General features: G+C 47.7%; 1 protein-coding gene across 1 annotated transcript in view; it reads left to right on the top strand.

Moving 5' to 3' along the window:
* Positions 1-10,000, top strand: part of nckap5l (NCK-associated protein 5-like) — a 124,939-nt gene that overhangs the window by 21,056 nt on the left and 93,883 nt on the right. Inside the window, exon 2 of the mRNA XM_063215906.1 lies at positions 7,138-7,344. The gene's annotated coding sequence lies outside the window, so the exon portion shown is untranslated. The remainder of the gene's footprint in view (positions 1-7,137; positions 7,345-10,000) is intronic.

Genomic DNA, 10,000 nt, shown 5'->3' with positions numbered 1-10,000 from the left:
TCCATTGCTGCCTCTCTCGCTCATTGTCTCTCCCAGGTCACCAATGTATTAATGCCGAGATGTTTGTATAGGTGCAGAATGCCTCAGGGCGGAAGGCCTTTGCAGAGATCTCTTTATGATCCCCTCCCATCTCTCCTCCGCTCTGCCTCGCCTTGCTCTCTCTCTTTCTCCTCATCTCTCTCCCTCCCACCCTCTCTCCTCATCTCTCTCTCTCTCCCTCCCTCTCTCCTCATCTCTCTCATTCTTTCTTTCTCCCTATCTCTCCTAATCCACCTCTCCCCTCCGTTCTCCATACCTGCTTTGCATTGAGGGGGAACAGGCTTCTTTTCGGTGCTATTGTGCCCGGCTTTGTGTGCTGTCATGCTGTGGCTTCTTAATGGCGTATGGATGTCTAGATGGCTGCTGTGATAGGGCCCGTGTGTGTAAACATAGCTCTAGCTGTAGGCAGCAGGGCTGTGACTCAGGGGCCGGCCGGGACAGACAGGCCCCTCTTTTAGTTGTGTGCAGGAAAGTCGACAAGGGGGGACAAATGGGTCAGCTGTCCCGGGCCCAGGGGTCCTCATGGGTCCGTATTACATTTAACATTAGGTAGGGGGCTGCTTTCAGGTGATTTTGTCCTGGGCCCAGCCAAAGCTGTCAGTGGCCCTGCTTGTGTATGTACAGAGCCATCATCAGACACAGGATATGGGGGTATTATATTAGGATAGCGCTGTTTTGTTCTGCCACATGATCCAGTTCTCGCACTTGCTACCTTCACACACCCACACAAACAGACAAGCTGACTGACTGACGGACGCACAGTGCACACAAGCACACACATGCGTACACACACACACACACACACACACACACACACACACACACACACACACACACACACACACACACACACACACACACACACACACACACACACACACACACACACACACACACACACACACACACACACAGAGAAACACACACACACACACACACACAGAAACACACACACACACACACACACACACACACACACACACACACACACACACACACACACACACACACAGAAACGCACACACGCGCACACACACGCGCGCACACACACACACACACACACAAAATAAACAGTAGAGTGAAGAAGTAGATAGGGAAAGAGGAAGGCTCTTGTCTTTCACAATTTAAACATGAGTAGGAGGATGACAACAGATTGAAAAGGTTATGTTAATATACAATGCTGTGCTGTGTAGGTGCTTTTAACACGCATGTATGTGTGTGGAGTATGTGTGCGTGCGTTCGTGTGTGTCTGTGTGTGAGAGAGCGAGACAGTGAGTGACCCATGGGTACCTTGTCAAGGGTACCTTGCCATGTGAAGTGTGTGTGTGTCTGTGTGTGTGTGTGTGTGTTTGATGTGATCCATGGTTGTCAAGAGCACTGTGTAAAGCGTGTGTGTGCGTGTGCGTGTGCGTGTGTGTGAGTGATCCATGGTTGTCAAGAGTACTGTGTGAAGTCTGTGTGTGTGTCCTAATTTGAAGGGCGTTGGAGCAGTATTAGCACACAGACATCACGTCTGCCTGGCAGATGTGCACAGCTCTCTCTCTCTCTCTCTCTCTCTCTCTCTCTCTCTCTCTCTCTCTCTCTCTCTCTCTCTCTCTCTCTCTCTCTCTCTCTCTCTGTCTACCTCTCTCTCTCTCTCTCTCTCTCTCTCTCTCTGTCTACCTCTATCCCCCTCTCCCTCTCTCTTTCTCTCATTCTCTCTCTCTGCCTACCTCTTTCTCTTCTTCTGTCTCCCTAGGTCTACAAGAGATTTTCCTTCCTTTCACCTAGGGGTGGGCGGTAACCGCGGTATAATATCGTGTGCGGTATTTTTTCATCAATGATAGAGATTTTGTGTCATACCGTCTACCGCAATAGTGCATTGTGTCCTGCACACTCGCAGAGGAATAACAGCAGCACAGACATTTCATTAAAAACTACTCAATACAAAATGTGTAATGTAGGCTACAATTGTTTGCAATTGTATGTGATGCCAAAACATTTCAATTCTGGAGTGTAAATTTACTTTTAAGGCTGTATGAAAAGCAAGCTCACTAGCGAACAGCTCAAGTTATTCATTTCATTGCAGTAACAAAGATGTGCTAACACTAGTTGCCTTACATTTTAAGGCATTGCACCAGGCTCAATAACGGTGTGTTACTATGCCCAGTTGAGAAAATATCATTCATGGTATCTGACTATTATAGATTAAAAGTTTAAAAATGTGTTTTCAAATTATTTGAATGACAAGAATTCCCACATAGATAAAACAACGTCTGACCAGTCATTTCAAAAAATAAAATGCAAAAAATGCTCTTTTGGTCATTTAGCCACAAAACGCTTAATTTTTTCATATTATACACAAATGTACAATACCGTGATATATACCGTGATATATACCGTGGCTAAAATTATACCGAGGTATACATTTTTGGCCATACCGCCCACCCCTACTTTCACCCATCCATTTTCCCCACTGACTCATACTCATTCTTTTCTTGACCGTCCTCTTTTCCGCTCTGTCTCATTCGTTTCCTCGTCCTCTCGTTTGATCGGTTCTCTCCATTCTCTTATCGGTCTCTGTCTCTTCACAGGGTGTTGCACACACACACACACACACACACACACACACACACACACACACAAACACAAACAAGGCATGGCTAGGCTGGGCAAGTTGATCTGTACAGTGCATTTCATACACAAAGGCAGTTTCACATGTTTCACAAATGTGAAAGCATAATACCACAGCAGATGATGAAAAGACTAGAATGAAACAGTGAAAATGAAAGGAAGTAGGCCTATGTTAAGAATAATGAGAGTTAATATCTAAATCCAAAGATAAAACCATTAATAGCAAGCATCTGAGAAATGCGCACACAAACACGCACATCATGAACACACCCTGCTTCTCGTGCTAAGTACACTTGCCCAACACACTGCTACAGTACATACCATTCTAATCCCAGTGATTTGGCAATGAATCACACTTTCACATACACTATGCACCCACACATTCACTTGTGCATATGCTGACACACATGCGCAAACACACAAACACAAAACACATGTAGCGCAGTGGCATTTCTGTCACCCTTGCTCTGTGTGTGTTCTCAGTGCCAGGACCTGTCTGTGTATAACGTGATTGTGATTGACGTTGGGGTGAGCATATGGCGCGGCACCGCTGCCCGGGGGACAAGCGGCTCCTGGAAGCGCACAGCAAACGCTCCTCTGATTTATTCAAATGCCAAATGGCAGAGCGGGCCGGGGCCCGGACCTGGTTGTGTGGCAGAGCGGGCCGGGGCCCGGACCTGGTTGTGTGGCAGAGTGGCGGAGGCCCGGGCTTGGTTGTGTGGCAGGGGCCTGGTGCCTGGGCCTGGTTGTGTGTCAGGGGCCTGGGGCCCGGGCCTGGTTTTGTGGCAGAGTGGCGGGTTGACACACGTCCCCCTCTCAGTGTTCTCGTGTTGGCACGCTGGAATGTAGGTCAGAGGAGGGGGCTGCCAGAGACTCTAGTCCAGTGTTTCTCAACCAGGGTGCCAGGGCACCTTGGGGTGCCGCAGGCCCCCCTCAGGGGTACCGCGAAAACGTGACTGATAAATAAATTATGTAATATAACACATATTTGTCTAAATTAATAAATGAATGCTTAGTCAGTGGAATCTTTCATCTGCTATTTACACACAATAAAGTAAATTTAGGTCACCCCAGTAAGTTGTAACTTTGAACATAGGTTGAGTTGCTTTTCTAAGCTTGTGTGATATTTGGATGCGATGCCATGTTACGGCTTGTTGGTTTGGGGTGCCTTGACATTTTTAATGAATTGAAAGGGTGCCTCGCCTAAAATAAGTTTGAGAAACACTGCTCTAGTCTACAACAAGGGGTAGTGTTGGGCGAGAGGAGAGGAGAGGAGAGGAGAGGAGAGGAGAGGATAGAAGAGGAGAGGAGAGGAGGATAGGAGAGGAGAGGATAGAGGAGAGGAGAGGAGAGGAGAGGATGGAGGAAGGGGAGAGGAGAGGATAGAGGAGAGGAGAGGAGAGGAGAGGAGAGGAGGATAGAGGAGAGGAGAGGAGAGGAGGATAGAGGATTGAGGAGAGGAGAGTGAGGAGAGAGGAGAGGAGGATAGAGGAGAGGAGAGGAGAGGAGAGGAGAGGAGAGGAGAGGAGAGGAGAGGAGGATAGAGGAGAGGAGAGAGGAGAGGAGGATAGAGGAGAGGAGAGGAGGATAGAGAAGAGGAGAGGAGAGGAGAGTGAGGATAGAGGAGAGGAGGATAGAGGAGAGGAGAGGAGGATAGAGGATAGGAGAGTGAGGATAGAGGAGAGGAGAGGAAGGGAGAGGAGAGGCATAGTTTGGAGAGGAGAGGAGAGGAAAGGAGAGGGACAGGGACAGATGGGAGAGGAGAGTAAGGTAGAGGAAATGAGGGAAGATGACATGAAAATGAGAGAGAGGTGAGGAGACTTGGCCGGGCATGAGGAATGAGAAATGGGAAACAAGGAGGAGTGGAGAAAGATAGGAGGAGAAAAGGAAGAGGAGAGGGTGTGGAGAGGAGAAGAGAGAAGGAAGAGAGGAGAGGGTGTGGAGAGGAGAGAGGAGCGGAGAGGAAAGGAGAGGAGAGGAGAGGAGAGGACATGAAATAAGACGAGAGGAGAGGAGGAGGACTCAATCAAATGGGTATTGGGCGAGGCAAGAACAGAAGGACAAGGGAGTAGAGGAGGATGGGAGAGGAGGAGGAGAGTTGAGAAGTTGAGAGAAGGAGGAGGTAGGAGGAGAGGAGAGGGCATGAAAGGTGAAGAGAGGATAGGAGGGTTGATTGGCATTGGAAATGAGTTTTGGAGAGGAGAGGACAGAAGGAGCAAGGAGGAGAGAAGAGGATGCGAAAGGTTTATTGGGAAATGTAGATGAGGAACGGGAGAACATGGCAGAAAGGAAAGGAAAGAAGGAGGAGAGGCAACAGATGCAGAGGGGGTAGGAAGAGTGGAAGACAGGAGTCTGTTGGAGAAATGAGGAGAGGAGAGGGGAGGAAGAGTGCAGGAGAGATGTAGAGAAGAGGGGAGGAAGAGTGGAGGAGAGTGAGGAAGGCAGAGTAGAGGAATGGATGAAGAGTGTTGGAGAGATGCAGAGAGAAGAGTGGAGGATTGGAAGATACAGTGGAGGAGAGGAGGAAGAGTGTTGGAGCAGAGAGGGGAGGAAGACAGAGTGGAGGAGAGGAGGAAGACAGGGTGGAGGAGAGGAGGAAGAGTGTTGGAGAGATGCAGAGAGGGGAACAGATGGAGAGGCTTGTGCTGCCCGCGGAGCGAAAGAGAAAGAGAGGACAAGAAAATGAGAGAGTGAGAGAGTAGAAGAGATAAAGAGGAGAAAGGGAGGGAGATGAAAGGAGAGGACGGTTTAGTATTGGTTGTTTTCTGAGCAAACTCAGCTGTGCGCGTGTGGTCAGTTAGCTTTCTGCAGGCACTTTTCCTGGAGGCCTCCGTGACCATTTTCGGTAAAGATTTATTTTCCCCTGTAATAAGCACAATCACCAAACCCACCAAGCGGAGGGACTGAAGCGTTGGCAGGCTTTGTGTGTGTGTGTGCGTGTGTGTGTGCGTGCGTGCGTTTGTCTCTGTGCGTGTCACCATCCGAGAGGGGTAGGGAATGTCATTTAATCTGTGACTTCTCATAAAAAAGACGTTGTGGGTACATCAGTAGGACACTCAGAGTAGACATTTAGCAGTTAGCTATTAACCAGGCTAGTGGAGTGGACCTATATATCCATAGCAGCCAGTGGGTATTATTGAGTTGCCTAGGGCACCCACCACAATGTGGATGGACAGGAGAGCAGACTCTCTCTCCCCAAACAAAGAGGTGCTCTCAGGACATGTGCCCCAGATTTTCAGGCACTCACCGTTTGACCTGCGGATTGAGTGGAAAACCAGATGAGGAGAGTTGAAAGGTCAGGGGGGGTGGGGGGTTGTGGCCATCAACCCGTGTTTCCTCTTTGTCCTCGGTCCTCCCTGGCTGTTTAAGGGGGAGATATCCCTCCAGGCCACTGTATACCCCCACTTACATCCATTCCCCACAAACCATCTCATTCCCTTCTGGATTGTAACTTTTGTTTCAGGTCAGGGTTTTTTGGGTGGGTGAGGGGGGTGGGGGTATTGTGGGGGTCAGAAGGCCCTCTAGAGAGGAGCTGGTTGTCTTTGTCTGGGGGGATTTCGCGCTCCACAGCTTGCTTTCTGCCCGGTGACCTGCTGGACGCATGCTATTTAACATCTCCACCTCTCTCCTTATGGGCCTCATTCTCTCTGCTGCCCTCATTGGAGAATCCTCTCTGACCTCTTGTCTCCCCAAGATGTTGGTTCAGGTTTCTTCTATTATCCTGAATTTGACCAGGAAATGTGTCATGTGTATGTCGTGTGGGGTGGTTGCATAAGTTTCCTGTGTTCTCCTGAATTTGACTAGGAAATGTACATGTGTGTGTAGTTTTTGGGCTGTATTGCGTAAGTTTCCTGTCAATGCTTTGTTCAGGCTTTTGAAGGTTAGGAAAATAGGAAAATCATTGTTTTGCATGTCAAGCAAATCTTTTTGACCTGCAAATGCGCTCCATTTGAACAAAAGAATCTCTTGGCCATATGGTACCAACTTCAAAAGTAGCTGTCTGTAAAATTGATCCAAGTCTCGTGTCTCCTTATCTCTGAAAACTGAAAAAAAGAAACAAAAAAACATTTTGAACCTGTTGAACTAGAACAATTCACGTCTCTGTGTGTGAATGATGAGCTGTCAAACTGGATTCATGACAACCTTTAAAGTCTGCGTGCGTGCACCACATTCCAGGTTCTTGCTTTACGCCCTGTAATTTGCCAAGTGCTTACAGTATACCACTTATCGGCAGGAGAACGGCTGACTGCCCCTGTGGCATCTAAATATTTTGCATTCCTGAGTTTCCAAATAACCTGCAGCAGGAATGCAAATGATCTTTCCATTTAAATGCGCTATTTGATGTGTGTGCTGACAGGATATCCTGCCCCTATCTCACAGTGACACTACCCTACCCTCCCAGAAACAAAGGAACCGGCACAGTACAGTAGACAGTTGGTAGTTGTCAGGCTGACAGCCACTCTCTGCTTCTCCTTCTGCCACTAGGATTCTAGAACACGGGGGGAGGCCTGCTGTCGTTGCCCCTGGTGATGTGAGAGTGTTCCGCTGTCAAGCTGCGAGGAAAGCAGAGAGACGTTCGTGACGAGGTGACAAGTAAAGCATGGGATTGGCCTCTGGAGCCAGGAACCACAACCCACTTCCCAACGCACCCAGGGGTCCGATACCATCCTAGCCCAAGACCTGCTGTCTGAGGTAGGTACTGTTTGTCATACCATAGGGTGGGGAGTGTTGGGGGTAAATTGACTGAATGTTCTTGTGAGTGCATGAGTGCGTTGGGGTGAGTAATAACTGATTGAAATCTGTGTGGATATGAATTTGGTTTGTACTCATGTCAGGTCTGTAAATAATAGGCTCTTATTGTGTATATTAGTTCAACTCCAATACAGTTTTATTCATTTGAATGCTAACTGGACTGACTGACCTATTGCCCGCGGAAGTTTGGGGGGATCATTTGAGTCGTTTAGGCCGCACATCTGTGACTGTACCTTGCCACTGGAAACCTTCTCCCAACCCATTCTCACTCCTTGACATCAAAATCCTCCTCCCACTGACTTTAAGAATCTTTCGGACCAACCAAGGGGAGTTACCTATCCACTTGCGAGCCGTGATGAGAGTCCTTCAGGGCTTTTTATGCCTGCTGTAAGCCAAAGGTGGAGGGACCAGAACTCTTACATAACCTGCTGGAGTGCTGGTTGGAACTTCAACATCATCTCTATCTGAACTACATATTCAATCTGATTAATTTTAAGAAGAGATCCATAGTTCCTGAAGTGTTGTATAGGGTCTGGAATTGTCCACTTTCCCTGCACTGTGACGCATTAAATAAGGGAAAGTCTTTACCTCTTCTAGTCGTTTTAGAGCAATCTCAGATGTCTTTTATGCCGAAAAGTTCCTCAATATTACTGACAAGAAATGCTTTGTAACAGAGATTATCAGCCCAGTATCTGCACTATTGTTTGTACTCCAGGCAACAAAGCAATGTAAACAGATGAGCTATCATCTTTTCAGCTCATCTTAGAGATCAGCAAAATGTCAAACACCTACCTGCACTGCCCTTTGCAATTTAACACCTAGTGCATGCAAAGAATGTTCCTTACTAAAACAATGTAAACAGACTATCCTCTATTCAGTCCTTCTAAGAGCTTATATCATTATGCCAAACACCTACACCTGCTCTGGCCTTTGCAATGTAGCACCTAGGTGTGCCACACACACAAACAAACACACAAACAGACACACACCCATTAGCATTCCTGTGTTTTACGCTAAGCTGCTTCATTACTTGCCCGAGTTAAACCCACTGATACGTTTAACCCTGTCACTTCAGATTCCCCCAGATACGCCGCCCTCGGTTGCTTTCCCCTGTCTCCTCTTCTTGTGTTCTCTCCGTGACTGTATTCTTGCGACCCATTGTGTGTGTCTCTCTTTGCTCGGCCTGACAACTCTTTGGGCTGTGTAATGTAATTAGGACCGAAAAGAGGCCAGCTGCCGTACGCACTGTCCCATTTCGCGGCCGGGCAAAATGTTGGGATTATCTCATGCGTTTCATGATGACAAATGCCTGCGCTTATAATTTTGGTCTCGGCGGAGTCAGCGGTCTCAGTAATTATAGGCGATTTAGCATTGAAATATTCCAAAAATACCCTACCGCTGCTAGACTGACAACAAGACTCTCTTGCGGAAGAAAAAATCCAGAGCAGAACTGCTAACAGATTCACATCACAATCATCTTCTCCGCCTTACTGTACAGCTAAACTACTGTAAAACCAGGATAACTCCCTTTGTTAGCAGCTATGCTTACAGTTATTTAGAGCAGTGTTTCCCAACCAGGGGTACGTGTACCACTAGGGGTACGTGAGCACACTGCAGGGGGTACTTGGAAAGATGCAATTTTAACAAATGTATGGAGCTTAGTTACATTGGAATAGAGAAAGCGATATAGAATGTGACTTAGGGGGTACTCATGGCACAACAAAAAGGCATAGGGGGTACACAAGACCAAAAAGGTTGGGAACCACTGATTTAGAGGCTATGCTACGCTATAGTCCTGCCTCCGAAAGCTGCTTGTCTGGTAAAGTTGACGCAACACTGTACTGATCATTACAGCTTCCTCAACACTTTCACTTGCTCTCGTTGTCAGGCTCGGGGGTCATTTAGCAAGGTCAATGTCACAATGCTAACAGCTTAGCAGGATTAGTCAACCACCCCACCACCACAACGCATTGCATCCCACCTCAACCCACCCCACCCAACCCCTCCTGGCTTACCCTGAGCCTGGAGATTAGGGGGGCCATTGAGCCCTGTGCATCTCAATTGAGGCAATAGCAATGGCTGAGCCTCGTCCTGTTGTATGGCAGGCAGCGCTGTATTGTGGGCTTTTCGAGAGCTCCGCTCTGATATGATTTGCTATCTTTGATCTATTGTGTTGCATCCTGTGTCAGGGCCGCCTATGGCACGAGTTGCAGGGCGGTTTCATTGTAATCTTATGCAGTCTCATTCACCACCTTATGTTGCGCGCATGTTGCGTTTAATCAGGACTTTGCAAGTTATTTCAATTCTTCTTCATCCAATGATTTTTCTTTACCATCAGTGATGCACATGGTCGGACACCATAATCTTAGCATCCGCCAGCTGACACAGGCATCTCTGTCATTCACGTTGTCTGTATTGATCGCGGCCAGCGTGCAGTCTCTGGTTCACACATTGAGAAAAACACATCAAATGGTGTGTGGACACACAAGTAGAAACACATATGGTTCTTATGTAAGGAGGAGGGATGAGGAGCACAGGCATTCTGGGAATTGTGCAATTAATGAGTGTGAATTAAAAGGGAAGTGTTCAAGTGTTT

The sequence above is a fragment of the Engraulis encrasicolus genome, chromosome 14 (assembly GCF_034702125.1).
Source record: "Engraulis encrasicolus isolate BLACKSEA-1 chromosome 14, IST_EnEncr_1.0, whole genome shotgun sequence".
Taxonomy (NCBI): Eukaryota; Metazoa; Chordata; class Actinopteri; order Clupeiformes; family Engraulidae; genus Engraulis; species Engraulis encrasicolus.
The sequence above is the reverse complement of the archived record's forward strand: the minus strand, read 5'-3'. Positions and strand labels throughout refer to the sequence as shown.